The sequence below is a fragment of the Phyllobates terribilis genome, unplaced genomic scaffold, assembly GCF_046119375.1.
Source record: "Phyllobates terribilis strain yellow unplaced genomic scaffold, ASM4611937v1 Scaffold_4__5_contigs__length_816908805, whole genome shotgun sequence".
NCBI lineage: Eukaryota > Metazoa > Chordata > Amphibia > Anura > Dendrobatidae > Phyllobates > Phyllobates terribilis.
In genome coordinates, this window is record NW_027362764.1 from 692,134,999 (window position 1) to 692,162,840 (window position 27,842).

Genomic DNA, 27,842 nt, shown 5'->3' on the forward strand with positions numbered 1-27,842 from the left:
TTCACCAGGACCAGCGACTCCCGCATGACTGGAGGCAACCACCGCTGACCTGGAGGCAACCACCGGTAACCTGGAGGCCAGTTTACAGCACAACCCAAGCAAAACACCTTTGCAGGCCACACGACCCCCCCGAAGAGCAGCTCAAATTCACTCGCAACCATCTCACCCTCTTCCTTCATTCACTCCTGGGCGTTTCGCTCCACCCCAAGTTGCGGGTCCAGCTTGCTCTTTCTGTCACATCCCCGCGATGAACGGTTTAGCCTGCAGGAGACCCTGCGCCGAGCCATTTTTAAACACATCTGATGCGGCAGGTGTTTCATTGCTCAACAAACAACACCTATAGGGACGGCACAGCCTATGCATCGGTCCTTCGGAGACCGCCCCAGAACGGCCAGAGTTCTCGTCCCCACGCGAGCCTGAGGAAGGCTGGCCGGGCGATGGGCCAAGCAGTGTCTACTGGCCATACCACCTTGGATACGTCCGATCTCGGAAGCAAAGCAGAGATGGGTTCGGAAATACTTGGTTGGGACACCTCCTGAGAACACCAGGTATTGTAGACAATTTTGATGATGTTTTGCCATCTTGCCCAGCTCGGCTAGCATTGAGTGGCGCCTTGCTGGACACCGACCTTACGTAAAGTAGAGGCTGGAAGTCCCAAGCCCCCCAAGACCTCTAAGATAAGGACGCAACCCCGCCGCCTCTACCAGGCCTCACACCGAGCTCCTTGCCACGGCTAGGAGTGCTTATTGACCCCGCAGCCGGCCGTATGCAAATGATGGCGTTAAAAGCATCTCGCGCTGTGAAGGGGCCAGGCTTTCAGCAGCTGCCCAGGGGATGGTTTTAGAGGGCGACCGCCTAACGAGGGCCAGCAGAAGTAACGTCTTCTTCTTCAAAGAAGCTTGTGTAACTAACCCAATCAGACAGCTGCCCAGGAGCTAACCTCAGTGCTAGGAAGGAGCGGGAGGGAATTGAGGGGGTGGTTCCTGCTAAGACCCTGAAATAATAATAAGACAGGCAGGAGAGTCTGACGCATGGTGGCGGAAAAGCTGCAGGTGCAAATAGGGAATGTGGTCTCGTGCGAGCAACTTGTGCATGCTCGCTGTGTGTGAGTGTGCGCTTCCTAGGTACGGCGCGCTGCAGACAGTCAAAAGGGTTGCTCCCTTTCATTAAAAGTTAATCCCCGGCTGCAGGCTATTAGAAAGCAACTAACCGCGCTCTACTCACCCTACCCAGGTCTACCGGTGAGTCTCGCCGCTGCTCCCGGCCTGTGGCATTGGCCGTGACGCTGACGTTCCGTCGACAGCGCGGCAGCCGATCAGTGAGCTCAGCGGCTCTGAGCGGGGCGTTCTGTCTACAAGACCTTTTTAAGGAGCCAGCAAAAAAGTGAAGAGAAAGGAAAGCACAAAAGCACCTTGTCTTACTAAGCACTGGAAAGGGCAGCCGGCAACAGGACGTCAAAGTAGAAAAGCAGCAAGTGAGAGGCTTGTCTCCACCTATGGCCACACCACCCTGAACACACCTGATCTCGTCTGATCTCGGATTATAAGCAGGGTTGGGCCTGGCTAGTACTTGGATGGGAGACCGCCTGGGAATACCAGGTGCTGTAGGCTTTTGCCTTTTCTTACTTCCACCAGCAGGGGTCACTCTCCTCTTTGCCTTTTTTCCATTCCTTTTTTCACAAGCGCACACATGCTCCTTTCTTCTTTTCATTTGCTTTCTCTCTTGCGCTATTTAATCCTTGCAAAATACCAGCATCCTTCTCATCACCGTGGGCCTCCAGCATTGTTGCTTATTTACTTTTAATACTAGGCTTCTTTTCACCAGGACCAGCGACTCCCGCATGACTGGAGGCAACCACCGCTGACCTGGAGGCAACCACCGGTAACCTGGAGGCCAGTTTACAGCACAACCCAAGCAAAACACCTTTGCAGGCCACACGACCCCCCCGAAGAGCAGCTCAAATTCACTCGCAACCATCTCACCCTCTTCCTTCATTCACTCCTGGGCGTTTCGCTCCACCCCAAGTTGCGGGTCCAGCTTGCTCTTTCTGTCACATCCCCGCGATGAACGGTTTAGCCTGCAGGAGACCCTGCGCCGAGCCATTTTTAAACACATCTGATGCGGCAGGTGTTTCATTGCTCAACAAACAACACCTATAGGGACGGCACAGCCTATGCATCGGTCCTTCGGAGACCGCCCCAGAACGGCCAGAGTTCTCGTCCCCACGCGAGCCTGAGGAAGGCTGGCCGGGCGATGGGCCAAGCAGCGTCTACTGGCCATACCACCTTGGATACGTCCGATCTCGGAAGCAAAGCAGAGATGGGTTCGGAAATACTTGGTTGGGACACCTCCTGAGAACACCAGGTATTGTAGACAATTTTGATGACGTTTTGCCATCTTGCCCAGCTCGGCTAACATTGAGTGGCGCCTTGCTGGACACCGACCTTACGTAAAGTAGAGGCTGGAAGTCCCAAGCCTCCCAAGCCCCCCAAGACCTCTAAGATAAGGACGCAACCCCGCCGCCTCTACCAGGCCTCACACCGAGCTCCTTTCCACGGCTAGGAGTGCTTATTGACCCCGCAGCCGGCCGTATGCAAATGATGGCGTTAAAAGCATCTCGCGCTGTGAAGGGGCCAGGCTTTCAGCAGCTGCCCAGGGGATGGTTTTAGAGGGCGACCGCCTAACGAGGGCCAGCAGAAGTAACGTCTTCTTCTTCAAAGAAGCTTGTGTAACTAACCCAATCAGACAGCTGCCCAGGAGCTAACCTCAGTGCTAGGAAGGAGCGGGAGGGAATTGAGGGGGTGGTTCCTGCTAAGGCCCTGAAATAATAATAAGACAGGCAGGAGAGTCTGACGCATGGTGGCGGAAAAGCTGCAGGTGCAAATAGGGAATGTAGTCTCGTGCGAGCAACTTGTGCATGCTCGCTGTGTGTGAGTGTGCGCTTCCTAGGTACGGCGCGCTGCAGACAGTCAAAAGGGTTGCTCCCTTTCATTAAAAGTTAATCCCTGGCTGCAGGCTATTAGAAAGCAACTAACCGCGCTCTACTCACCCTACCCAGGTCTACCGGTGAGTCTCGCCGCTGCTCCCGGCCTGTGGCATTGGCCGCGACGCTGACGTTCCGTCGACAGCGCGGCAGCCGATCAGTGAGCTCAGCGGCTCTGAGCGGGGCGTTCTGTCTACAAGACCTTTTTAAGGAGCCAGCAAAAAAGTGAAGAGAAAGGAAAGCACAAAAGCACCTTGTCTTACTAAGCACTGGAAAGGGCAGCCGGCAACCGGACGTCAAAGTGGAAAAGCAGCAAGTGAGAGGCCTGTCTCTGCCTACGGCCACACCACCCTGAACACGCCCGATCTCGTCTGATCTTGGAAGCTAAGCACGGTTGGTCCTGGTTAGTACTTGGATGGGAGACCGCCTGGGAATACCAGGTGCTGTAGGCTTTTGCTTTTTCTTACTTCCACCAGCAGGGGTCACTCTCCTCTATGCCTTTTTTCCATTCCTTTTTTCACAAGCGCACACATGCTCCTTTCTTCTTTTCATTTGCTTTCTCTCTTGCGCTATTTAATCCTTGCAAAATACCAGCATCCTTCTCATCACCGTGGGCCTCCAGCATTGTTGCTTATTTACTTTTAATACTAGGCTTCTTTTCACCAGGACCAGCGACTCCCGCATGACTGGAGGCAACCACCGCTGACCTGGAGGCAACCACCGGTAACCTGGAGGCCAGTTTACAGCACAACCCAAGCAAAACACCTTTGCAGGCCACACAACCCCCCCGAAGAGCAGCTCAATTCACTCGCAACCATCTCACCCTCCTCCTTCATTCACTCCTGGGCGTTTCGCTCCACCCCAAGTTGCGGGTCCAGCTTGCTCTTTCTGTCACATCCCCGCGATGAACGGTTTAGCCTGCAGGAGACCCTGCGCCGAGCCATTTTTAAACACATCTGATGCGGCAGGTGTTTCATTGCTCAACAAACAACACCTATAGGGACGGCACAGCCTATGCATCGGTCCTTCGGAGACCGCCCCAGAACGGCCAGAGTTCTCGTCCCCACGCGAGCCTGAGGAAGGCTGGCCGGGCGATGGGCCAAGCAGCGTCTACTGGCCATACCACCTTGGATACGTCCGATCTCGGAAGCAAAGCAGAGATGGGTTCGGAAATACTTGGTTGGGACACCTCCTGAGAACACCAGGTATTGTAGACAATTTTGATGACGTTTTGCCATCTTGCCCAGCTCGGCTAGCATTGAGTGGCGCCTTGCTGGACACCGACCTTACGTAAAGTAGAGGCTGGAAGTCCCAAGCCTCCCAAGCCCCCCAAGACCTCTAAGAGACTCAGAAAGAGAATAGGAGGGATCCAATGGCTGGATGTCCTTAAGGACAAAAATGTCCAGGAAGGATGGGAAATTTTTAAAAATGAGATTCTCAAAGCATAATCGTTAACAATCCCGAAAAGTAGAAAGAATGGGAAGCATTTAAGGAAACCAGGATGGATGAACACAGAACTTAAACACATGCTAAAAAGAAAGAAAGAAATGTTTATTAAATGGAAAGAGGGAGGCATATCTAAAGAAGATTATAATGCAGTCTGCAGATCCTGCAGGGCACGTATCAGGTTAGCTAAAGCTGACAATGAATTAAGGCTTGCAAGAGATGTCAAAAGCAATAAAAAAGGATTTTGGGGGTATGTCAAAAGTAAAAGAAAAGTCAAAGATGCTATAGGATTTTTACAGGATGAAAATGGAGAAATGGTAAGAGAGGATGTTGAGAAGGCCGAACTTTTTAATTCCTATTTTGCATCTGTTTTCCCTCAGAAAGAAAATGTAACATCAACTGATCTTCACTGTCCTTTTAAAGGAATAGAGGAATCCAAGTTATCTGTAAACAGAAAGCTTGTGAGGGAATATTTAGCTAACATAAATGAGTTCAAGTCTCCAGGTCCAGATGAATTACACCCCAGAGTACTGAAGGAGATCGTAGAAGAAATTTTAGAACCACTCTCCATAATCTTTGAAAATTCTTGGAGAACAGGAGAAGTCCCAGAAGACTGGAGAAGAGCAAATGTTGTTCCTATCTTCAAAAAGGGGAAGAAGGTGGACCCAGGGAACTATAGGCCGGTGAGTCTGACTTCTATACCAGGAAAGATCTTTGAACAAATTATTAAACAACATGTATGTAAGTACATGGATAAGAATGAAGTGATTAACCAGAGTCAGCATGGGTTTGTAACTAACAAGTCATGTCAGACTAACTTAATTTCCTTCTATGACAGAATCACTGACTGGGTGGATCAGGGAAATGCTGTAGATATAGTATATCTTGACTTCAGCAAAGCATTTGACAAAGTATCTCACACCATCCTTATTGACAAAATGACCAAGTATGCAATGGACCAGGCAACTGTTAGGTGGATTCATAACTGGCTTAGTGATCGGACTCAAAGGGTGGTTGTAAATGGCTTCACATCCAGCTGGATGAATGTCTCAAGTGGGGTACCACAGGGCTCCGTCCTGGGACCTGTATTGTTCAACATCTTTATCAATGATTTAGATGAAGGAATTGAGGGTAAACTGATTAAATTTGCTGATGACACAAAGCTAGGAGGGATAGCTAATACTAGAGAAGAGAGAGAGAGAGGATTCAAAAAGACCTAAATAAACTGGAGCAGTGGGCAGCAACCAACAGAATGGTTTTTAACAGGGAAAAATGCAAAGTACTACATCTGGGCAATAAAAATGAAAAAAGCATATACAGAATGGGAGGAATAGAGCTAAGCAACAGTACATGTGAAAAAGACTTAGGTATACTAATAGATCATAGACTGAACATGAGTCAACAGTGTGATGCAGCAGCAAAAAAGGCAAATACAATTCTGGGATGTATTAACAGAAGCATACAGTCTAGATCACGTGAAGTCATTATCGGTCTTTACTCCTCTTTGGTCAGACCTCATCTGGAATACTGTGTACAGTTTTGGGCACCACATTTTAAAAAAGACATAGACAAACTGGAGCAAGTTCAGAGACGAGCGACCAGAATGGTGACTGGTCTGCAAACCATGTCCTATGAGGAACGGTTGCAGGATTTGGGAATGTTTAGCTTGCAAAAAAGAAGACTGAGAGGAGACTTAATAGCTGTCTACAAATATGTCAAGGGCTGTCACATTGTAGAAGGATCATCTTTATTCTCATTTGCACAAGGAAAGACTAGAAGCAATGGGATGAAACTAAATGGGAGGAGACACAGATTAGATATTAGAAAAAACTTTTTGACAGTTAGGGTGATTAATGAGTGGAACAGGCTGCCACGAGAGGTGGTGAGTTCCCCTTCAATGGACGTCTTCAAACAGAGGCTGGACAGACATCTGTCTGAGATGATCTAGTGAATCCTGCTTTGAGCAGGGAGTTGGACCAGATGACCCAGGAGGTCCCTTCCAACTCTACCATTCTATGATTCTATGATAAGGACGCAACCCCGCCGCCTCTACCAGGCCTCACACCGAGCTCCTTGCCACGGCTAGGAGTGCTTATTGACCCCGCAGCCGGCCGTATGCAAATGATGGCGTTAAAAGCATCTCGCGCTGTGAAGGGGCCAGGCTTTCAGCAGCTGCCCAGGGGATGGTTTTAGAGGGCGACCGCCTAACGAGGGCCAGCAGAAGTAACGTCTTCTTCTTCAAAGAAGCTTGTGTAACTAACCCAATCAGACAGCTGCCCAGGAGCTAACCTCAGTGCTAGGAAGGAGCGGGAGGGAATTGAGGGGGTGGTTCCTGCTAAGGCCCTGAAATAATAATAAGAGAGGCAGGAGAGTCTGACGTATGGTGGCGGAAAAGCTGCAGGTGCAAATAGGGAATGTGGTCTCGTGCGAGCAACTTGTGCATGCTCGCTGTGTGTGAGTGTGCGCTTCCTAGGTACGGCGCGCTGCAGACAGTCAAAAGGGTTGCTCCCTTTCATTAAAAGTTAATCCCCGGCTGCAGGCTATTAGAAGGCAACTAACCGCGCTCTACTCACCCTACCCAGGTCTACCGGTGAGTCTCGCCGCTGCTCCCGGCCTGTGGCATTGGCCGCGACGCTGACGTTCCGTCGACAGCGCGGCAGCCGATCAGTGAGCTCAGCGGCTCTGAGCGGGGCGTTCTGTCTACAAGACCTTTTTAAGGAGCCAGCAAAAAAGTGAAGAGAAAGGAAAGCACAAAAGCACCTTGTCTTACTAAGCACTGGAAAGGGCAGCCGGCAACCGGACGTCACAGTAGAAAAGCAGCAAGTGAGAGGCCTGTCTCTGCCTACGGCCACACCACCCTGAACACGCCCGATCTCGTCTGATCTCGGAAGCTAAGCAGGGTTGGGCCTGGCCTGGTTAGTACTTGGATAGGAGACTGCCTGGGAATACCAGGTGCTGTAGGCTTTTGCTTTTTCTTACTTCCACAAGCAGGGGTCACTCTCCTCTATGCCTTTTTTCCATTCCTTTTTTCACAAGCGCACACATGCTCCTTTCTTCTTTTCATTTGCTTTCTCTCTTGCGCTATTTAATCCTTGCAAAATACCAGCATCCTTCTCATCACCGTGGGCCTCCAGCATTGTTGCTTATTTACTTTTAATACTAGGCTTCTTTTCACCAGGACCAGCGACTCCCGCATGACTGGAGGCAACCACCGCTGACCTGGAGGCAACCACCGGTAACCTGGAGGCCAGTTTACAGCACAACCCAAGCAAAACACCTTTGCAGGCCACACGACCCCCCCGAAGAGCAGCTCAAATTCACTCGCAACCATCTCACCCTCTTCCTTCATTCACTCCTGGGCGTTTCGCTCCACCCCTAGTTGCAGGTCCAGCTTGCTCTTTCTGTCACATCCCTGCGATGAACGGTTTAGCCTGCAGGAGACCCTGCGCCGAGCCATTTTTAAACACATCTGATGCGGCAGGTGTTTCATTGCTCAACAAACAACACCTATAGGGACGGCACAGCCTATGCATCGGTCCTTCGGAGACCGCCCCAGAACGGCCAGAGTTCTCGTCCCCACGCGAGCCTGAGGAAGGCTGGCCGGGCGATGGGCCAAGCAGCGTCTACTGGCCATACCACCTTGGATACGTCCGATCTCGGAAGCAAAGCAGAGATGGGTTCGGAAATACTTGGTTGGGACACCTCCTGAGAACACCAGGTATTGTAGACAATTTTGATGACGTTTTGCCATCTTGCCCAGCTCGGCTAGCATTGAGTGGCGCCTTGCTGGACACCGACCTTACGTAAAGTAGAGGCTGGAAGTCCCAAGCCTCCCAAGCCCCCCAAGACCTCTAAGAGACTCAGAAAGAGAATAGGAGGGATCCAATGGCTGGATGTCCTTAAGGACAAAAATGTCCAGGAAGGATGGGAAATTTTTAAAAATGAGATTCTCAAAGCACAATCGTTAACAATCCCGAAAAGTAGGAAGAATGGGAAGCATTTAAGGAAACCAGGATGGATGAACACAGAACTTAAACACATGCTAAAAAGAAAGAAAGAAATGTTTATTAAATGGAAAGAGGGAGGCATATCTAAAGAAGATTATAATGCAGTCTGCAGATCCTGCAGGGCACGTATCAGGTTAGCTAAAGCTGACAATGAATTAAGGCTTGCAAGAGATGTCAAAAGCAATAAAAAAGGATTTTGGGGGTATGTCAAAAGTAAAAGAAAAGTCAAAGATGCTATAGGATTTTTACAGGATGAAAATGGAGAAATGGTAAGAGAGGATGTTGAGAAGGCCGAACTTTTTAATTCCTATTTTGCATCTGTTTTCCCTCAGAAAGAAAATGTAACATCAACTGATCTTCACTGTCCTTTTAAAGGAATAGAGGAATCCAAGTTATCTGTAAACAGAAAGCTTGTGAGGGAATATTTAGCTAACATAAATGAGTTCAAGTCTCCAGGTCCAGATGAATTACACCCCAGAGTACTGAAGGAGATCGTAGAAGAAATTTTAGAACCACTCTCCATAATCTTTGAAAATTCTTGGAGAACAGGAGAAGTCCCAGAAGACTGGAGAAGAGCAAATGTTGTTCCTATCTTCAAAAAGGGGAAGAAGGTGGACCCAGGGAACTATAGGCCGGTGAGTCTGACTTCTATACCAGGAAAGATCTTTGAACAAATTATTAAACAACATGTATGTAAGTACATGGATAAGAATGAAGTGATTAACCAGAGTCAGCATGGGTTTGTAACTAACAAGTCATGTCAGACTAACTTAATTTCCTTCTATGACAGAATCACTGACTGGGTGGATCAGGGAAATGCTGTAGATATAGTATATCTTGACTTCAGCAAAGCATTTGACAAAGTATCTCACACCATCCTTATTGACAAAATGACCAAGTATGCAATGGACCAGGCAACTGTTAGGTGGATTCATAACTGGCTTAGTGATCGGACTCAAAGGGTGGTTGTAAATGGCTTCACATCCAGCTGGATGAATGTCTCAAGTGGGGTACCACAGGGCTCCGTCCTGGGACCTGTATTGTTCAACATCTTTATCAATGATTTAGATGAAGGAATTGAGGGTAAACTGATTAAATTTGCTGATGACACAAAGCTAGGAGGGATAGCTAATACTAGAGAAGAGAGAGAGAGAGGATTCAAAAAGACCTAAATAAACTGGAGCAGTGGGCAGCAACCAACAGAATGGTTTTTAACAGGGAAAAATGCAAAGTACTACATCTGGGCAATAAAAATGAAAAAAGCATATACAGAATGGGAGGAATAGAGCTAAGCAACAGTACATGTGAAAAAGACTTAGGTATACTAATAGATCATAGACTGAACATGAGTCAACAGTGTGATGCAGCAGCAAAAAAGGCAAATACAATTCTGGGATGTATTAACAGAAGCATACAGTCTAGATCACGTGAAGTCATTATCGGTCTTTACTCCTCTTTGGTCAGACCTCATCTGGAATACTGTGTACAGTTTTGGGCACCACATTTTAAAAAAGACATAGACAAACTGGAGCAAGTTCAGAGAAGAGCGACCAGAATGGTGACTGGTCTGCAAACCATGTCCTATGAGGAACGGTTGCAGGATTTGGGAATGTTTAGCTTGCAAAAAAGAAGACTGAGAGGAGACTTAATAGCTGTCTACAAATATGTCAAGGGCTGTCACATTGTAGAAGGATCATCTTTATTCTCATTTGCACAAGGAAAGACTAGAAGCAATGGGATGAAACTAAATGGGAGGAGACACAGATTAGATATTAGAAAAAACTTTTTGACAGTTAGGGTGATTAATGAGTGGAACAGGCTGCCACGAGAGGTGGTGAGTTCCCCTTCAATGGACGTCTTCAAACAGAGGCTGGACAGACATCTGTCTGAGATGATCTAGTGAATCCTGCTTTGAGCAGGGAGTTGGACCAGATGACCCAGGAGGTCCCTTCCAACTCTACCATTCTATGATTCTATGATAAGGACGCAACCCCGCCGCCTCTACCAGGCCTCACACCGAGCTCCTTGCCACGGCTAGGAGTGCTTATTGACCCCGCAGCCGGCCGTATGCAAATGATGGCGTTAAAAGCATCTCGCGCTGTGAAGGGGCCAGGCTTTCAGCAGCTGCCCAGGGGATGGTTTTAGAGGGCGACCGCCTAACGAGGGCCAGCAGAAGTAACGTCTTCTTCTTCAAAGAAGCTTGTGTAACTAACCCAATCAGACAGCTGCCCAGGAGCTAACCTCAGTGCTAGGAAGGAGCGGGAGGGAATTGAGGGGGTGGTTCCTGCTAAGGCCCTGAAATAATAATAAGAGAGGCAGGAGAGTCTGACGTATGGTGGCGGAAAAGCTGCAGGTGCAAATAGGGAATGTGGTCTCGTGCGAGCAACTTGTGCATGCTCGCTGTGTGTGAGTGTGCGCTTCCTAGGTACGGCGCACTGCAGACAGTCAAAAGGGTTGCTCCCTTTCATTAAAAGTTAATCCCCGGCTGCAGGCTATTAGAAGGCAACTAACCGCGCTCTACTCACCCTACCCAGGTCTACCGGTGAGTCTCGCCGCTGCTCCCGGCCTGTGGCATTGGCCGCGACGCTGACGTTCCGTCGACAGCGCGGCAGCCGATCAGTGAGCTCAGCGGCTCTGAGCGGGGCGTTCTGTCTACAAGACCTTTTTAAGGAGCCAGCAAAAAAGTGAAGAGAAAGGAAAGCACAAAAGCACCTTGTCTTACTAAGCACTGGAAAGGGCAGCCGGCAACAGGACGTCACAGTAGAAAAGCAGCAAGTGAGAGGCCTGTCTCTGCCTACGGCCACACCACCCTGAACACGCCCGATCTTGTCTGATCTCGGAAGCTAAGCAGGGTTGGGCCTGGCCTGGTTAGTACTTGGATAGGAGACTGCCTGGGAATACCAGGTGCTGTAGGCTTTTGCTTTTTCTTACTTCCACAAGCAGGGGTCACTCTCCTCTATGCCTTTTTTCCATTCCTTTTTTCACAAGCGCACACATGCTCCTTTCTTCTTTTCATTTGCTTTCTCTCTTGCGCTATTTAATCCTTGCAAAATACCAGCATCCTTCTCATCACCGTGGGCCTCCAGCATTGTTGCTTATTTACTTTTAATACTAGGCTTCTTTTCACCAGGACCAGCGACTCCCGCATGACTGGAGGCAACCACCGCTGACCTGGAGGCAACCACCGGTAACCTGGAGGCCAGTTTACAGCACAACCCAAGCAAAACACCTTTGCAGGCCACACGACCCCCCCGAAGAGCAGCTCAAATTCACTCGCAACCATCTCACCCTCTTCCTTCATTCACTCCTGGGCGTTTCGCTCCACCCCTAGTTGCGGGTCCAGCTTGCTCTTTCTGTCACATCCCTGCGATGAACGGTTTAGCCTGCAGGAGACCCTGCGCCGAGCCATTTTTAAACACATCTGATGCGGCAGGTGTTTCATTGCTCAACAAACAACACCTATAGGGACGGCACAGCCTATGCATCGGTCCTTCGGAGACCGCCCCAGAACGGCCAGAGTTCTCGTCCCCACGCGAGCCTGAGGAAGGCTGGCCAGGCGATGGGCCAAGCAGCGTCTACTGGCCATACCACCTTGGATACGTCCGATCTCGGAAGCAAAGCAGAGATGGGTTCGGAAATACTTGGTTGGGACACCTCCTGAGAACACCAGGTATTGTAGACAATTTTGATGACGTTTTGCCATCTTGCCCAGCTCGACTAGCATTGAGTGGCGCCTTGCTGGACACCGACCTTACGTAAAGTAGAGGCTGGAAGTCCCAAGCCTCCCAAGCCCCCCCAAGACCTCTAAGATAAGGACGCAACCCCGCCGCCTCTACCAGGCCTCACACCGAGCTCCTTGCCACGGCTAGGAGTGCTTATTGACCCCACAGCCGGCCGTATGCAAATGATGGCGTTAAAAGCATCTCGCGCTGTGAAGGGGCCAGGCTTTCAGCAGCTGCCCAGGGGATGGTTTTAGAGGGCGACCGCCTAACGAGGGCCAGCAGAAGTAACGTCTTCTTCTTCAAAGAAGCTTGTGTAACTAACCCAATCAGACAGCTGCCCAGGAGCTAACCTCAGTGCTAGGAAGGAGCGGGAGGGAATTGAGGGGGTGGTTCCTGCTAAGGCCCTGAAATAATAATAAGAGAGGCAGGAGAGTCTGACGCATGGTGGCGGAAAAGCTGCAGGTGCAAATAGGGAATGTGGTCTCGTGCGAGCAACTTGTGCATGCTCGCTGTGTGTGAGTGTGCGCTTCCTAGGTACGGCGCGCTGCAGACAGTCAAAAGGGTTGCTCCCTTTCATTAAAAGTTAATCCCCGGCTGCAGGCTATTAGAAAGCAACTAACCGCGCTCTACTCACCCTACCCAGGTCTACCGGTGAGTCTCGCCGCTGCTCCCGGCCTGTGGCATTGGCCGCGACGCTGACGTTCCGTCGACAGCGCGGCAGCCGATCAGTGAGCTCAGCGGCTGTGAGCGGAGCGTTCTGTCTACAAGACCTTTTTAAGGAGCCAGCAAAAAAGTGAAGAGAAAGGAAAGCACAAAAGCACCTTGTCTCACTAAGCAATGGAAGGGGCAGCTGGCAGCCGGACGTCAAAGTAGAAAAGCAGCAAGTGAGAGGCTTGTCTCTGCCTACGGCCACACCAACCTGAACACACCCGATCTCGCCTGATCTTGGAATCTAAGCAGGGTTGGGCCTGGTTAGTACTTGGATGGGAGACCGCCTGGGAATACCAGGTGCTGTAGGCTTTTGCTTTTTCTTACTTCCACAAGCAGGGGTCACTCTCCTCTATGCCTTTTTTCCATTCCTTTTTTCACAAGCGCACACATGCTCCTTTCTTCTTTTCATTTGCTTTCTCTCTTGCGCTATTTAATCCTTGCAAAATACCAGCATCCTTCTCATCACCGTGGGCCTCCAGCATTGTTGCTTATTTACTTTTAATACTAGGCTTCTTTTCACCAGGACCAGCGACTCCCGCATGACTGGAGGCAACCACCGCTGACCTGGAGGCCAGTTTACAGCACAACCCAAGCAAAACACCTTTGCAGGCCACACGACCCCCCCGAAGAGCAGCTCAAATTCACTCGCAACCATCTCACCCTCTTCCTTCATTCACTCCTGGGCGTTTCGCTCCACCCCAAGTTGCGGGTCCAGCTTGCTCTTTCTGTCACATCCCCGTGATGAACGGTTTAGCCTGCAGGAGACCCTGCGCCGAGCCATTTTTAAACACATCTGATGCGGCAGGTGTTTCATTGCTCAACAAACAACACCTATAGGGACGGCACAGCCTATGCATCGGTCCTTCGGAGACCGCCCCAGAACGGCCAGAGTTCTCGTCCCCACGCGAGCCTGAGGAAGGCTGGCCGGGCGATGGGCCAAGCAGCGTCTACTGGCCATACCACCTTGGATACGTCCGATCTCGGAAGCAAAGCAGAGATGGGTTCGGAAATACTTGGTTGGGACACCTCCTGAGAACACCAGGTATTGTAGACAATTTTGATGACGTTTTGCCATCTTGCCCAGCTCGGCTAGCATGGAGTGGCGCCTTGCTGGACACCGACCTTACGTAAAGTAGAGGCTGGAAGTCCCAAGCCTCCCAAGCCCCCCAAGACCTCTAAGATAAGGACGCAACCCCGCCGCCTCTACCAGGCCTCACACCGAGCTCCTTGCCACGGCTAGGAGTGCTTATTGACCCCGCAGCCGGCCGTATGCAAATGATGGCGTTAAAAGCATCTCGCGCTGTGAAGGTGACGCGCCCCCTGGGCCAGTGTTGTTGGGGATACCCGGAGCCGGATCAGATGGGGGTTGTAGTCTCCGAGTGGCTGTGACCCGGTCCGTGCCCAGGGTGTCAAGCTCAGTGTGTGGCAGTCCTTACTGATGTTACTAAAGTTCTTTATGTCGACTACGCCACCCGTTGAATTGCGGTCACTTCGGCCGCCGCTGCAGCAGGGTCCGCTGAGGCTGATGGTGTTTGTGCAGCCCAGGTAGTATAACCCCCAACGGGTGGGGTATAGCCTCAGGGGGTCAGGTGCAGAGGATGGTGGTTGTGGAGGTGCAGTGAGGATGGTAAAGAGAGTCAGAGTCGGGCTGTGCAGTTCAGGGTTTGTTTACTTACTGCTGTTTTTGTACCGGTCACTCCGGCCTTGAGTGACCACCCGAGCCGTGCTGCGTCCACCAGGTCCTGGACTCGGCCAACCCCCAAGTAGTTCCGGAGCGTGGTTCTGAGCTCCCTTTCTGTCTTGTCCTCGTCTCTGGCCTTCCCCACCAGGGATCCACCTATGTCCGGCTCCCTCGGGCCTCTTGGTGGTAAACCCTTGTCTCTGGGTTCCCTGACCCTATTCCTGGTCTGCCTTCTGGGTGGATTTAGTGGGTGATCGTGGCAGATCGATCCTGCCCATGACCTCCGGTTCCTGGCTAAGGTGTGCTGTAGCCTCTGCCAGCTTGGGATCCGGTACCCTGTTGCCAACTCTTCACCCTTTGATTTATTTTGGGCTCTCAGAGTTCCTTCTTTCTCCCCCTCTGGGTCTTTCTTTCTCCTCTCTCTCTCTCTTGGCCTGGGGCTGCTCTGCTCTTCTGCTCTCTTCCTCTGCAAAGACTGGCTGACTGACCCTGATCTTAGATGGTGCCCACCTTATATACTCCCTCTATGTGTGAGCTCAGGTGACCAGCACCCAATGAGCTCCTAACCTTACCCAGGCTGCTCCCCCTATCTGCCCCTACACTACTGGGATGGTCCACCCCCCTCCCACTCCAGCCAAGGACAGACTCGGTCGTACCTGCACATTTCTAAGTGGGAGTACCGTTGGTCTGCCCTCCGGAAATGGGATGTGTGTAGTGCATGCAGCCTTCTGAGCTCAGTTCCACACTCCATCCTTACCCGGGAGTGGAATATCACACCTCTGGTTGAGGTGCAATACCCCTGTAGCAGCCGAATCCTCAGGGTGCTACATTCCCCCCTGGTAAATCACAGCACGTCCTCGGGCTGTAAGATATAAAAAACACCAAAACATACAATTTTTTCATAAACATAAACATATAAAACATATAAAACATTATCAGCAGCATAAACTTTTCATATAAACATTCTTGTTTCTGGTACCTCCGGTCACGGTGCAACTTGTGACCGGGTAAAGTGCAACAGTTTCTTTAAGAAAATGGTTTTCCTATAAAACCAGTAGGGGGCGCCTTAGGAAGCGCAACTATATACAAGGGAATATGGCCGCTCTCAGTCCTCGGCCAGGTATTAGGGAGGATTGACCGCTCTCAGTCCTCGGTCAGTGGGGAAATGGGACACACTGGAACAGTTCAGTTCTCTGGTCCCAACGGGGACTATATTAGCAGCAACGGTTCACTGTGCCCCGACGGGCAACTATATACAGTCTCTACTCTGCCGTACTCAACGACGGCGTCCTCCTGCTCTTTCTTTGTGGACAGTTTCAGTTTCAGACCCGTCCGGGCACGTATGCTGGGCAAATAGATTTTCACCCAGGTGCGGCACTCTAGATGTTGAGGGCGCGTTGATGGTAGCGGCGCCCGGGTCGACCAGGCCTTGCGACCAGGCTTGGGGCACCTTGAAAGTAAAGGGCACCGTAAGAACGGCGGCGCCCTGTGTTACTTGGCCCTGCGACCAGGCCGGGGGCTCCGCGGAGGTAGGGGGCGCTGTTGGTATTGCGTCGCCCGGGGGTACTAGGCCTTGCGACCAGGCCGATGGTACTTCCTGCTTGGTCACGCTCGGGGTCGAAGCGTGTGACGTCACAGGGGTCGCGGCTTCCGTTTGAGGCCTAGTCTGCGGCGGTGACGTTGCAGCGACGGGCACGGCAGGGGATACTTCGGGCTCTGCGACGGGGAGCTGGGGCAGGCACGCGGTTTCCCGGCTCGGGGTATAGACGTCCCCTTTACCTGCCTCCATTCGTTCGGCTCCCTTCTCGGCGCCGTCTCCGGCCTTCAGTCCTCCTGCGCCATCCTCAGAGGCGGTCTGTCTCCTCGTCTCGGGTGGCGTGCTCCGCTGACGGGTTCTTGTCTGCTGGGCCATCTCACGGCTCCATTCTGCTAACGTCTCTCGCTGCACCCGGGCCATCCTCCGTGCGAGGCCCTCCAGCGCAGTCTGTGCACACTCCCGATCTCGGGGGAGCTGTGCCAAGACCTCCACTAAGCCTAGTGGGGTCGTTGCTTCTAGCAGGCTCCTGACCAACGGGTCGGTGCTGCTCTGCTCTCCTCCCGTTGTCTCCAGCAGGCCTTCTGGAGTGGCGACCGGCAACAGGCTCCTGACCACTGGGTCGGTGCTGCCTGGAGTGGCGGCCCGCATCAGGCTCCTGACCACTGGGTCGGTGCTGCCTGGCTCTCCCTCCATCTCCGGGTAGGCTCTTTCTGGACTCTGCTCCAGGCTTCTTGTCTCCGGGTGCGCTCTCTCCAGACTGCTCCAGGCGACACCCATCTTTGTTCTCTTGTTCTCAGTCCTCCCACTTCGAGGGCGGTCCCGGGGCCACTTGGTGATTGTCAGCTCCAGGGGCAGTTCTTTCACGCTGACAGACACCTCTAGCATCACAGTCTCTGTTGGTGGGGGCGGTTTCCACTTTTGGCGCCATTTTCGGTCCTGGCCCACGATGGGAGGCGGCCTCTTGCCACCCTCTGGCACGCCCATAATGGCGTCCGCTCTTCCAAGGCGGGAAATCTTCGGAAATGGCGGGAATCGTCTCCCAGTGGCGGGAAACTCTGCAGATGGCGGGAAAAAGCTGTTAATGGCGGACAACCGGCGGGAATCGATCTGTGATGGAGTCCGATGGCGGGGACCCTCCGGGACCGGCGGGAGACTTCTTTTTGAGGTAAACTTGTTCTTTTCTTCAGGCACGCAGTACCCGGGTGTTGCGGGCACGTTATCCTGCCGACTACGCCAAAGTTGACGCGCCCCCTGGGCCAGTGTTGTTGGGGATACCCGGAGCCGGATCAGATGGGGGTTGTAGTCTCCGAGTGGCTGTGACCCGGTCCGTGCCCAGGGTGTCAAGCTCAGTGTGTGGCAGTCCTTACTGATGTTACTAAAGTTCTTTATGTCGACTACGCCACCCGTTGAATTGCGGTCACTTCGGCCGCCGCTGCAGCAGGGTCCGCTGAGGCTGATGGTGTTTGTGCAGCCCAGGTAGTATAACCCCCAACGGGAGGGGTATAGCCTCAGGGGGTCAGGTGCAGAGGATGGTGGTTGTGGAGGTGCAGTGAGGATGGTAATGAGAGTCAGAGTCGGGCTGTGCAGTTCAGGGTTTGTTTACTTACTGCTGTTTTTGTACCGGTCACTCCGGCCTTGAGTGACCACCCGAGCCGTGCTGCGTCCACCAGGTCCTGGACTCGGCCAACCCCCAAGTAGTTCCGGAGCGTGGTTCTGAGCTCCCTTTCTGTCTTGTCCTCGTCTCTGGCCTTCCCCACCAGGGATCCACCTATGTCCGGCTCCCTTGGGCCTCTTGGTGGTAAACCCTTGTCTCTGGGTTCCCTGACCCTATTCCTGGTCTGCCTTCTGGGTGGATTTAGTGGGTGATCGTGGCAGATCGATCCTGCCCACGACCTCCGGTTCCTGGCTAAGGTGTGCTGTAGCCTCTGCCAGCTTGGGATCCGGTACCCTGTTGCCAACTCTTCACCCTTTGATTTATTTTGGGCTCTCAGAGTTCCTTCTTTCTCCCCCTCTGGGTCTTTCTTTCTCCTCTCTCTCTCTCTTGGCCTGGGGCTGCTCTGCTCTTCTGCTCTCTTCCTCTGCAAAGACTGGCTGACTGACCCTGATCTTAGATGGTGCCCACCTTATATACTCCCTCTATGTGTGAGCTCAGGTGACCAGCACCCAATGAGCTCCTAACCTTACCCAGGCTGCTCCCCCTATCTGCCCCTACACTACTGGGATGGTCCACCCCCCTCCCACTCCAGCCAAGGACAGACTCGGTCGTACCTGCACATTTCTAAGTGGGAGTACCGTTGGTCTGCCCTCCGGAAATGGGATGTGTGTAGTGCATGCAGCCTTCTGAGCTCAGTTCCACACTCCATCCTTACCCGGGAGTGGAATATCACACCTCTGGTTGAGGTGCAATACCCCTGTAGCAGCCGAATCCTCAGGGTGCTACAAAGGGGCCAGGCTTTCAGCAGCTGCCCAGGGGATGGTTTTAGAGGGCGACCGCCTAACGAGGGCCAGCAGAAGTAACGTCTTCTTCTTCAAAGAAGCTTGTGTAACTAACCCAATCAGACAGCTGCCCAGGAGCTAACCTCAGTGCTAGGAAGGAGCGGGAGGGAATTGAGGGGGTGGTTCCTGCTAAGGCCCTGAAATAATAATAAGAGAGGCAGGAGAGTCTGACGCATGGTGGCGGAAAAGCTGCAGGTGCAAATAGGGAATGTGGTCTCGTGCGAGCAACTTGTGCATGCTCGCTGTGTGTGAGTGTGCGCTTCCTAGGTACGGCGCGCTGCAGACAGTCAAAAGGGTTGCTCCCTTTCATTAAAAGTTAATCCCCGGCTGCAGGCTATTAGAAAGCAACTAACCGCGCTCTACTCACCCTACCCAGGTCTACCGGTGAGTCTCGCCGCTGCTCCCGGCCTGTGGCATTGGCCGCGACGCTGACGTTCCGTCGACAGCGCGGCAGCCGATCAGTGAGCTCAGCGGCTCTGAGCGGGGCGTTCTGTCTACAAGACCTTTTTAAGGAGCCAGCAAAAAAGTGAAGAGAAAGGAAAGCACAAAAGCACCTTGTCTTACTAAGCACTGGAAAGGGCAGCCGGCACCAGGACGTCAAAGTAGAAAAGCAGCAAGTGAGAGGCCTGTCTCTGCCTATGGCCACACCACCCTGAACACGCCTGATCTTGTCTGATCTTGGAAGATAAGCAGGGTTGGGCCTGGTTAGTACTTGGATGGGAGACCACCTGGGAATACCAGGTGCTGTAGGCTTTTGCTTTTTCTTACTTCCACCAGCAGGGGTCACCCTCCTCTATGCCTTTTTTCCATTCCTTTTTTCACAAGCGCACACATGCTCCTTTCTTCTTTTTATTTGCTTTCTCTCTTGCGCTATTTAATCCTTGCAAAATACCAGCATCCTTCTCATCACCGTGGGCCTCCAGCATTGTTGCTTATTTACTTTTAATACTAGGCTTCTTTTCACCAGGACCAGCGACTCCCGCATGACTGGAGGCAACCACCGCTGACCTGGAGGCAACCACCGGTAACCTGGAGGCCAGTTTACAGCACAACCCAAGCAAAACACCTTTGCAGGCCACACAACCCCCCCGAAGAGCAGCTCAATTCACTCGCAACCATCTCACCCTCTTCCTTCATTCACTCCTGGGCATTTCGCTCCACCCCAAGTTGCGGGTCCAGCTTGCTCTTTCTGTCACATCCCCGCGATGAACGGTTTAGCCTGCAGGAGACCCTGCGCCGAGCCATTTTTAAACACATCTGATGCGGCAGGTGTTTCATTGCTCAACAAACAACACCTATAGGGACGGCACAGCCTATGCATCGGTCCTTCGGAGACCGCCCCAGAACGGCCAGAGTTCTCGTCCCCACGCGAGCCTGAGGAAGGCTGGCCGGGCGATGGGCCAAGCAGCGTCTACTGGCCATACCACCTTGGATACGTCCGATCTCGGAAGCAAAGCAGAGATGGGTTCGGAAATACTTGGTTGGGACACCTCCTGAGAACACCAGGTATTGTAGACAATTTTGATGACGTTTTGCCATCTTGCCCAGCTCGGCTAGCATTGAGTGGCGCCTTGCTGGACACCGACCTTACGTAAAGTAGAGGCTGGAAGTCCCAAGCCTCCCAAGCCCCCCAAGACCTCTAAGAGACTCAGAAAGAGAATAGGAGGGATCCAATGGCTGGATGTCCTTAAGGACAAAAATGTCCAGGAAGGATGGGAAATTTTTAAAAATGAGATTCTCAAAGCACAATCGTTAACAATCCCGAAAAGTAGGAAGAATGGGAAGCATTTAAGGAAACCAGGATGGATGAACACAGAACTTAAACACATGCTAAAAAGAAAGAAAGAAATGTTTATTAAATGGAAAGATGGAGGCATATCTAAAGAAGATTATAATGCAGTCTGCAGATCCTGCAGGGCACGTATCAGGTTAGCTAAAGCTGACAATGAATTAAGGCTTGCAAGAGATGTCAAAAGCAATAAAAAAGGATTTTGGGGGTATGTCAAAAGTAAAAGAAAAGTCAAAGATGCTATAGGATTTTTACAGGATGAAAATGGAGAAATGGTAAGAGAGGATGTTGAGAAGGCCGAACTTTTTAATTCCTATTTTGCATCTGTTTTCCCTCAGAAAGAAAATGTAACATCAACTGATCTTCACTGTCCTTTTAAAGGAATAGAGGAATCCAAGTTATCTGTAAACAGAAAGCTTGTGAGGGAATATTTAGCTAACATAAATGAGTTCAAGTCTCCAGGTCCAGATGAATTACACCCCAGAGTACTGAAGGAGATCGTAGAAGAAATTTTAGAACCACTCTCCATAATCTTTGAAAATTCTTGGAGAACAGGAGAAGTCCCAGAAGACTGGAGAAGAGCAAATGTTGTTCCTATCTTCAAAAAGGGGAAGAAGGTGGACCCAGGGAACTATAGGCCGGTGAGTCTGACTTCTATACCAGGAAAGATCTTTGAACAAATTATTAAACAACATGTATGTAAGTACATGGATAAGAATGAAGTGATTAACCAGAGTCAGCATGGGTTTGTAACTAACAAGTCATGTCAGACTAACTTAATTCCTTCTATGACAGAATCACTGACTGGGTGGATCAGGGAAATGCTGTAGATATAGTATATCTTGACTTCAGCAAAGCATTTGACAAAGTATCTCACACCATCCTTATTGACAAAATGACCAAGTATGCAATGGACCAGGCAACTGTTAGGTGGATTCATAACTGGCTTAGTGATCGGACTCAAAGGGTGGTTGTAAATGGCTTCACATCCAGCTGGATGAATGTCTCAAGTGGGGTACCACAGGGCTCCGTCCTGGGACCTGTATTGTTCAACATCTTTATCAATGATTTAGATGAAGGAATTGAGGGTAAACTGATTAAATTTGCTGATGACACAAAGCTAGGAGGGATAGCTAATACTAGAGAAGAGAGAGAGAGAGGATTCAAAAAGACCTAAATAAACTGGAGCAGTGGGCAGCAACCAACAGAATGGTTTTTAACAGGGAAAAATGCAAAGTACTACATCTGGGCAATAAAAATGAAAAAAGCATATACAGAATGGGAGGAATAGAGCTAAGCAACAGTACATGTGAAAAAGACTTAGGTATACTAATAGATCATAGACTGAACATGAGTCAACAGTGTGATGCAGCAGCAAAAAAGGCAAATACAATTCTGGGATGTATTAACAGAAGCATACAGTCTAGATCACGTGAAGTCATTATCGGTCTTTACTCCTCTTTGGTCAGACCTCATCTGGAATACTGTGTACAGTTTTGGGCACCACATTTTAAAAAAGACATAGACAAACTGGAGCAAGTTCAGAGAAGAGCGACCAGAATGGTGACTGGTCTGCAAACCATGTCCTATGAGGAACGGTTGCAGGATTTGGGAATGTTTAGCTTGCAAAAAAGAAGACTGAGAGGAGACTTAATAGCTGTCTACAAATATGTCAAGGGCTGTCACATTGTAGAAGGATCATCTTTATTCTCATTTGCACAAGGAAAGACTAGAAGCAATGGGATGAAACTAAATGGGAGGAGACACAGATTAGATATTAGAAAAAACTTTTTGACAGTTAGGGTGATTAATGAGTGGAACAGGCTGCCACGAGAGGTGGTGAGTTCCCCTTCAATGGACGTCTTCAAACAGAGGCTGGACAGACATCTGTCTGAGATGATCTAGTGAATCCTGCTTTGAGCAGGGAGTTGGACCAGATGACCCAGGAGGTCCCTTCCAACTCTACCATTCTATGATTCTATGATTCTATGATAAGGACGCAACCCCGCCGCCTCTACCAGGCCTCACACCGAGCTCCTTGCCACGGCTAGGAGTGCTTATTGACCCCGCAGCCGGCCGTATGCAAATGATGGCGTTAAAAGCATCTCGCGCTGTGAAGGGGCCAGGCTTTCAGCAGCTGCCCAGGGGATGGTTTTAGAGGGCGACCGCCTAACGAGGGCCAGCAGAAGTAACGTCTTCTTCTTCAAAGAAGCTTGTGTAACTAACCCAATCAGACAGCTGCCCAGGAGCTAACCTCAGTGCTAGGAAGGAGCGGGAGGGAATTGAGGGGGTGGTTCCTGCTAAGGCCCTGAAATAATAATAAGAGAGGCAGGAGAGTCTGACGTATGGTGGCGGAAAAGCTGCAGGAGCAAATAGGGAATGTGGTCTCGTGCGAGCAACTTGTGCATGCTCGCTGTGTGTGAGTGTGCGCTTCCTAGGTACGGCGCGCTGCAGACAGTCAAAAGGGTTGCTCCCTTTCATTAAAAGTTAATCCCCGGCTGCAGGCTATTAGAAGGCAACTAACCGCGCTCTACTCACCCTACCCAGGTCTACCGGTGAGTCTCGCCGCTGCTCCCGGCCTGTGGCATTGGCCGCGACGCTGACGTTCCGTCGACAGCGCGGCAGCCGATCAGTGAGCTCAGCGGCTCTGAGCGGGGCGTTCTGTCTACAAGACTTTTTTAAGGAGCCAGCAAAAAAGTGAAGAGAAAGGAAAGCACAAAAGCACCTTGTCTTACTAAGCACTGGAAAGGGCAGCCGGCAACCGGACGTCACAGTAGAAAAGCAGCAAGTGAGAGGCCTGTCTCTGCCTACGGCCACACCACCCTGAACACGCCCGATCTCGTCTGATCTCGGAAGCTAAGCAGGGTTGGGCCTGGCCTGGTTAGTACTTGGATAGGAGACTGCCTGGGAATACCAGGTGCTGTAGGCTTTTGCTTTTTCTTACTTCCACAAGCAGGGGTCACTCTCCTCTATGCCTTTTTTCCATTCCTTTTTTCACAAGCGCACACACGCTCCTTTCTTCTTTTCATTTGCTTTCTCTCTTGCGCTATTTAATCCTTGCAAAATACCAGCATCCTTCTCATCACCGTGGGACTCCAGCATTGTTGCTTATTTACTTTTAATACTAGGCTTCTTTTCACCAGGACCAGCGACTCCCGCATGACTGGAGGCAACCACCGCTGACCTGGAGGCAACCACCGGTAACCTGGAGGCCAGTTTACAGCACAACCCAAGCAAAACACCTTTGCAGGCCACACGACCCCCCCGAAGAGCAGCTCAAATTCACTCGCAACCATCTCACCCTCTTCCTTCATTCACTCCTGGGCGTTTCGCTCCACCCCTAGCTGCGGGTCCAGCTTGCTCTTTCTGTCACATCCCTGCGATGAACGGTTTAGCCTGCAGGAGACCCTGCGCCGAGCCATTTTTAAACACATCTGATGCGGCAGGTGTTTCATTGCTCAACAAACAACACCTATAGGGACGGCACAGCCTATGCATCGGTCCTTCGGAGACCGCCCCAGAACGGCCAGAGTTCTCGTCCCCACGCGAGCCTGAGGAAGGCTGGCCGGGCGATGGGCCAAGCAGCGTCTACTGGCCATACCACCTTGGATACGTCCGATCTCGGAAGCAAAGCAGAGATGGGTTCGGAAATACTTGGTTGGGACACCTCCTGAGAACACCAGGTATTGTAGACAATTTTGATGACGTTTTGCCATCTTGCCCAGCTCGGCTAGCATTGAGTGGCGCCTTGCTGGACACCGACCTTACGTAAAGTAGAGGCTGGAAGTCCCAAGCCTCCCAAGCCCCCCAAGACCTCTAAGATAAGGACGCAACCCCGCCGCCTCTACCAGGCCTCACACCGAGCTCCTTGCCACGGCTAGGAGTGCTTATTGACCCCGCAGCCGGCCGTATGCAAATGATGGCGTTAAAAGCATCTCGCGCTGTGAAGGGGCCAGGCTTTCAGCAGCTGCCCAGGGGATGGTTTTAGAGGGCGACCGCCTAACGAGGGCCAGCAGAAGTAACGTCTTCTTCTTCAAAGAAGCTTGTGTAACTAACCCAATCAGACAGCTGCCCAGGAGCTAACCTCAGTGCTAGGAAGGAGCGGGAGGGAATTGAGGGGGTGGTTCCTGCTAAGGCCCTGAAATAATAATAAGAGAGGCAGGAGAGTCTGACGCATGGTGGCGGAAAAGCTGCAGGTGCAAATAGGGAATGTGGTCTCGTGCGAGCAACTTGTGCATGCTCGCTGTGTGTGAGTGTGCGCTTCCTAGGTACGGCGCGCTGCAGACAGTCAAAAGGGTTGCTCCCTTTCATTAAAAGTTAATCCCCGGCTGCAGGCTATTAGAAAGCAACTAACCGCGCTCTACTCACCCTACCCAGGTCTACCGGTGAGTCTCGCCGCTGCTCCCGGCCTGTGGCATTGGCCGCGACGCTGACGTTCCGTCGACAGCGCGGCAGCCGATCAGTGAGCTCAGCGGCTGTGAGCGGGGCGTTCTGTCTACAAGACCTTTTTAAGGAGCCAGCAAAAAAGTGAAGAGAAAGGAAAGCACAAAAGCACCTTGTCTCACTAAGCAATGGAAGGGGCAGCTGGCAGCCGGACCTCAAAGTAGAAAAGCAGCAAGTGAGAGGCTTGTCTCTGCCTACGGCCACACCAACCTGAACACACCCGATCTCGCCTGATCTTGGAATCTAAGCAGCGTTGGGCCTGGTTAGTACTTGGATGGGAGACCGCCTGGGAATACCAGGTGCTGTAGGCTTTTGCTTTTTCTTACTTCCACAAGCAGGGGTCACTCTCCTCTATGCCTTTTTTCCATTCCTTTTTTCACAAGCGCACACATGCTCCTTTCTTCTTTTCATTTGCTTTCTCTCTTGCGCTATTTAATCCTTGCAAAATACCAGCATCCTTCTCATCACCGTGGGCCTCCAGCATTGTTGCTTATTTACTTTTAATACTAGGCTTCTTTTCACCAGGACCAGCGACTCCCGCATGACTGGAGGCAACCACCGCTGACCTGGAGGCCAGTTTACAGCACAACCCAAGCAAAACACCTTTGCAGGCCACACGACCCCCCCGAAGAGCAGCTCAAATTCACTCGCAACCATCTCACCCTCTTCCTTCATTCACTCCTGGGCGTTTCGCTCCACCCCAAGTTGCGGGTCCAGCTTGCTCTTTCTGTCACATCCCCGCGATGAACGGTTTAGCCTGCAGGAGACCCTGCGCCGAGCCATTTTTAAACACATCTGATGCGGCAGGTGTTTCATTGCTCAACAAACAACACCTATAGGGACGGCACAGCCTATGCATCGGTCCTTCGGAGACCGCCCCAGAACGGCCAGAGTTCTCGTCCCCACGCGAGCCTGAGGAAGGCTGGCCGGGCGATGGGCCAAGCAGCGTCTACTGGCCATACCACCTTGGATACGTCCGATCTCGGAAGCAAAGCAGAGATGGGTTCGGAAATACTTGGTTGGGACACCTCCTGAGAACACCAGGTATTGTAGACAATTTTGATGACGTTTTGCCATCTTGCCCAGCTCGGCTAGCATGGAGTGGCGCCTTGCTGGACACCGACCTTACGTAAAGTAGAGGCTGGAAGTCCCAAGCCTCCCAAGCCCCCCAAGACCTCTAAGATAAGGACGCAACCCCGCCGCCTCTACCAGGCCTCACACCGAGCTCCTTGCCACGGCTAGGAGTGCTTATTGACCCCGCAGCCGGCCGTATGCAAATGATGGCGTTAAAAGCATCTCGCGCTGTGAAGGTGACGCGCCCCCTGGGCCAGTGTTGTTGGGGATACCCGGAGCCGGATCAGATGGGGGTTGTAGTCTCCGAGTGGCTGTGACCCGGTCCGTGCCCAGGGTGTCAAGCTCAGTGTGTGGCAGTCCTTACTGATGTTACTAAAGTTCTTTATGTCGACTACGCCACCCGTTGAATTGCGGTCACTTCGGCCGCCGCTGCAGCAGGGTCCGCTGAGGCTGATGGTGTTTGTGCAGCCCAGGTAGTATAACCCCCAACGGGTGGGGTATAGCCTCAGGGGGTAAGGTGCAGAGGATGGTGGTTGTGGAGGTGCAGTGAGGATGGTAAAGAGAGTCAGAGTCGGGCTGTGCAGTTCAGGGTTTGTTTACTTACTGCTGTTTTTGTACCGGTCACTCCGGCCTTGAGTGACCACCCGAGCCGTGCTGCGTCCACCAGGTCCTGGACTCGGCCAACCCCCAAGTAGTTCCGGAGCGTGGTTCTGAGCTCCCTTTCTGTCTTGTCCTCGTCTCTGGCCTTCCCCACCAGGGATCCACCTATGTCCGGCTCCCTCGGGCCTCTTGGTGGTAAACCCTTGTCTCTGGGTTCCCTGACCCTATTCCTGGTCTGCCTTCTGGGTGGATTTAGTGGGTGATCGTGGCAGATCGATCCTGCCCACGACCTCCGGTTCCTGGCTAAGGTGTGCTGTAGCCTCTGCCAGCTTGGGATCCGGTACCCTGTTGCCAACTCTTCACCCTTTGATTTATTTTGGGCTCTCAGAGTTCCTTCTTTCTCCCCCTCTGGGTCTTTCTTTCTCCTCTCTCTCTCTCTTGGCCTGGGGCTGCTCTGCTCTTCTGCTCTCTTCCTCTGCAAAGACTGGCTGACTGACCCTGATCTTAGATGGTGCCCACCTTATATACTCCCTCTATGTGTGAGCTCAGGTGACCAGCACCCAATGAGCTCCTAACCTTACCCAGGCTGCTCCCCCTATCTGCCCCTACACTACTGGGATGGTCCACCCCCCTCCCACTCCAGCCAAGGACAGACTCGGTCGTACCTGCACATTTCTAAGTGGGAGTACCGTTGGTCTGCCCTCCGGAAATGGGATGTGTGTAGTGCATGCAGCCTTCTGAGCTCAGTTCCACACTCCATCCTTACCCGGGAGTGGAATATCACACCTCTGGTTGAGGTGCAATACCCCTGTAGCAGCCGAATCCTCAGGGTGCTACATTCCCCCCTGGTAAATCACAGCACGTCCTCGGGCTGTAAGATATAAAAAACACCAAAACATACAATTTTTTCATAAACATAAACATATAAAACATATAAAACATTATCAGCAGCATAAACTTTTCATATAAACATTCTTGTTTCTGGTACCTCCGGTCACGGTGCAACTTGTGACCGGGTAAAGTGCAACAGTTTCTTTAAGAAAATGGTTTTCCTATAAAACCAGTAGGGGGCGCCTTAGGAAGCGCAACTATATACAAGGGAATATGGCCGCTCTCAGTCCTCGGCCAGGTATTAGGGAGGATTGACCGCTCTCAGTCCTCGGTCAGTGGGGAAATGGGACACACTGGAACAGTTCAGTTCTCTGGTCCCAACGGGGACTATATTAGCAGCAACGGTTCACTGTGCCCCGACGGGCAACTATATACAGTCTCTACTCTACCGTACTCAACGACGGCGTCCTCCTGCTCTTTCTTTGTGGACAGTTTCAGTTTCAGACCCGTCCGGGCACGTAT

The 27,842-nt window shown here is 51.6% G+C and overlaps 7 non-coding genes and 1 pseudogene across 7 annotated transcripts; all 8 read left to right on the forward strand.

Moving 5' to 3' along the window:
* The first annotated feature begins 1,491 nt into the window (after positions 1-1,491).
* On the forward strand, positions 1,492-1,610 carry LOC141266937 (5S ribosomal RNA). Its single transcript, XR_012320956.1, has one exon. It is a non-coding gene; the product is annotated as a 5S ribosomal RNA (ribosomal RNA).
* A 1,706-nt stretch (positions 1,611-3,316) lies between these two features.
* LOC141266427 (5S ribosomal RNA) lies at positions 3,317-3,435 on the forward strand. Its single transcript, XR_012320464.1, has one exon. It is a non-coding gene; the product is annotated as a 5S ribosomal RNA (ribosomal RNA).
* Positions 3,436-7,269: 3,834 nt separating this feature from the next.
* On the forward strand, positions 7,270-7,393 carry LOC141266703 (5S ribosomal RNA). Its single transcript, XR_012320731.1, has one exon. It is a non-coding gene; the product is annotated as a 5S ribosomal RNA (ribosomal RNA).
* A 3,835-nt stretch (positions 7,394-11,228) lies between these two features.
* LOC141267188 (5S ribosomal RNA) lies at positions 11,229-11,352 on the forward strand. Its single transcript, XR_012321201.1, has one exon. It is a non-coding gene; the product is annotated as a 5S ribosomal RNA (ribosomal RNA).
* A 1,707-nt stretch (positions 11,353-13,059) lies between these two features.
* On the forward strand, positions 13,060-13,178 carry LOC141266862 (5S ribosomal RNA). Its single transcript, XR_012320883.1, has one exon. It is a non-coding gene; the product is annotated as a 5S ribosomal RNA (ribosomal RNA).
* A 6,039-nt stretch (positions 13,179-19,217) lies between these two features.
* Positions 19,218-19,336, forward strand: LOC141266565 (5S ribosomal RNA). The gene has a single exon (XR_012320598.1). It is a non-coding gene; the product is annotated as a 5S ribosomal RNA (ribosomal RNA).
* Positions 19,337-23,177: 3,841 nt separating this feature from the next.
* On the forward strand, positions 23,178-23,301 carry LOC141266704 (5S ribosomal RNA). The gene has a single exon (XR_012320732.1). It is a non-coding gene; the product is annotated as a 5S ribosomal RNA (ribosomal RNA).
* A 1,706-nt stretch (positions 23,302-25,007) lies between these two features.
* LOC141267508 (5S ribosomal RNA) lies at positions 25,008-25,126 on the forward strand (annotated as a pseudogene).
* Positions 25,127-27,842: the final 2,716 nt, after the last annotated feature.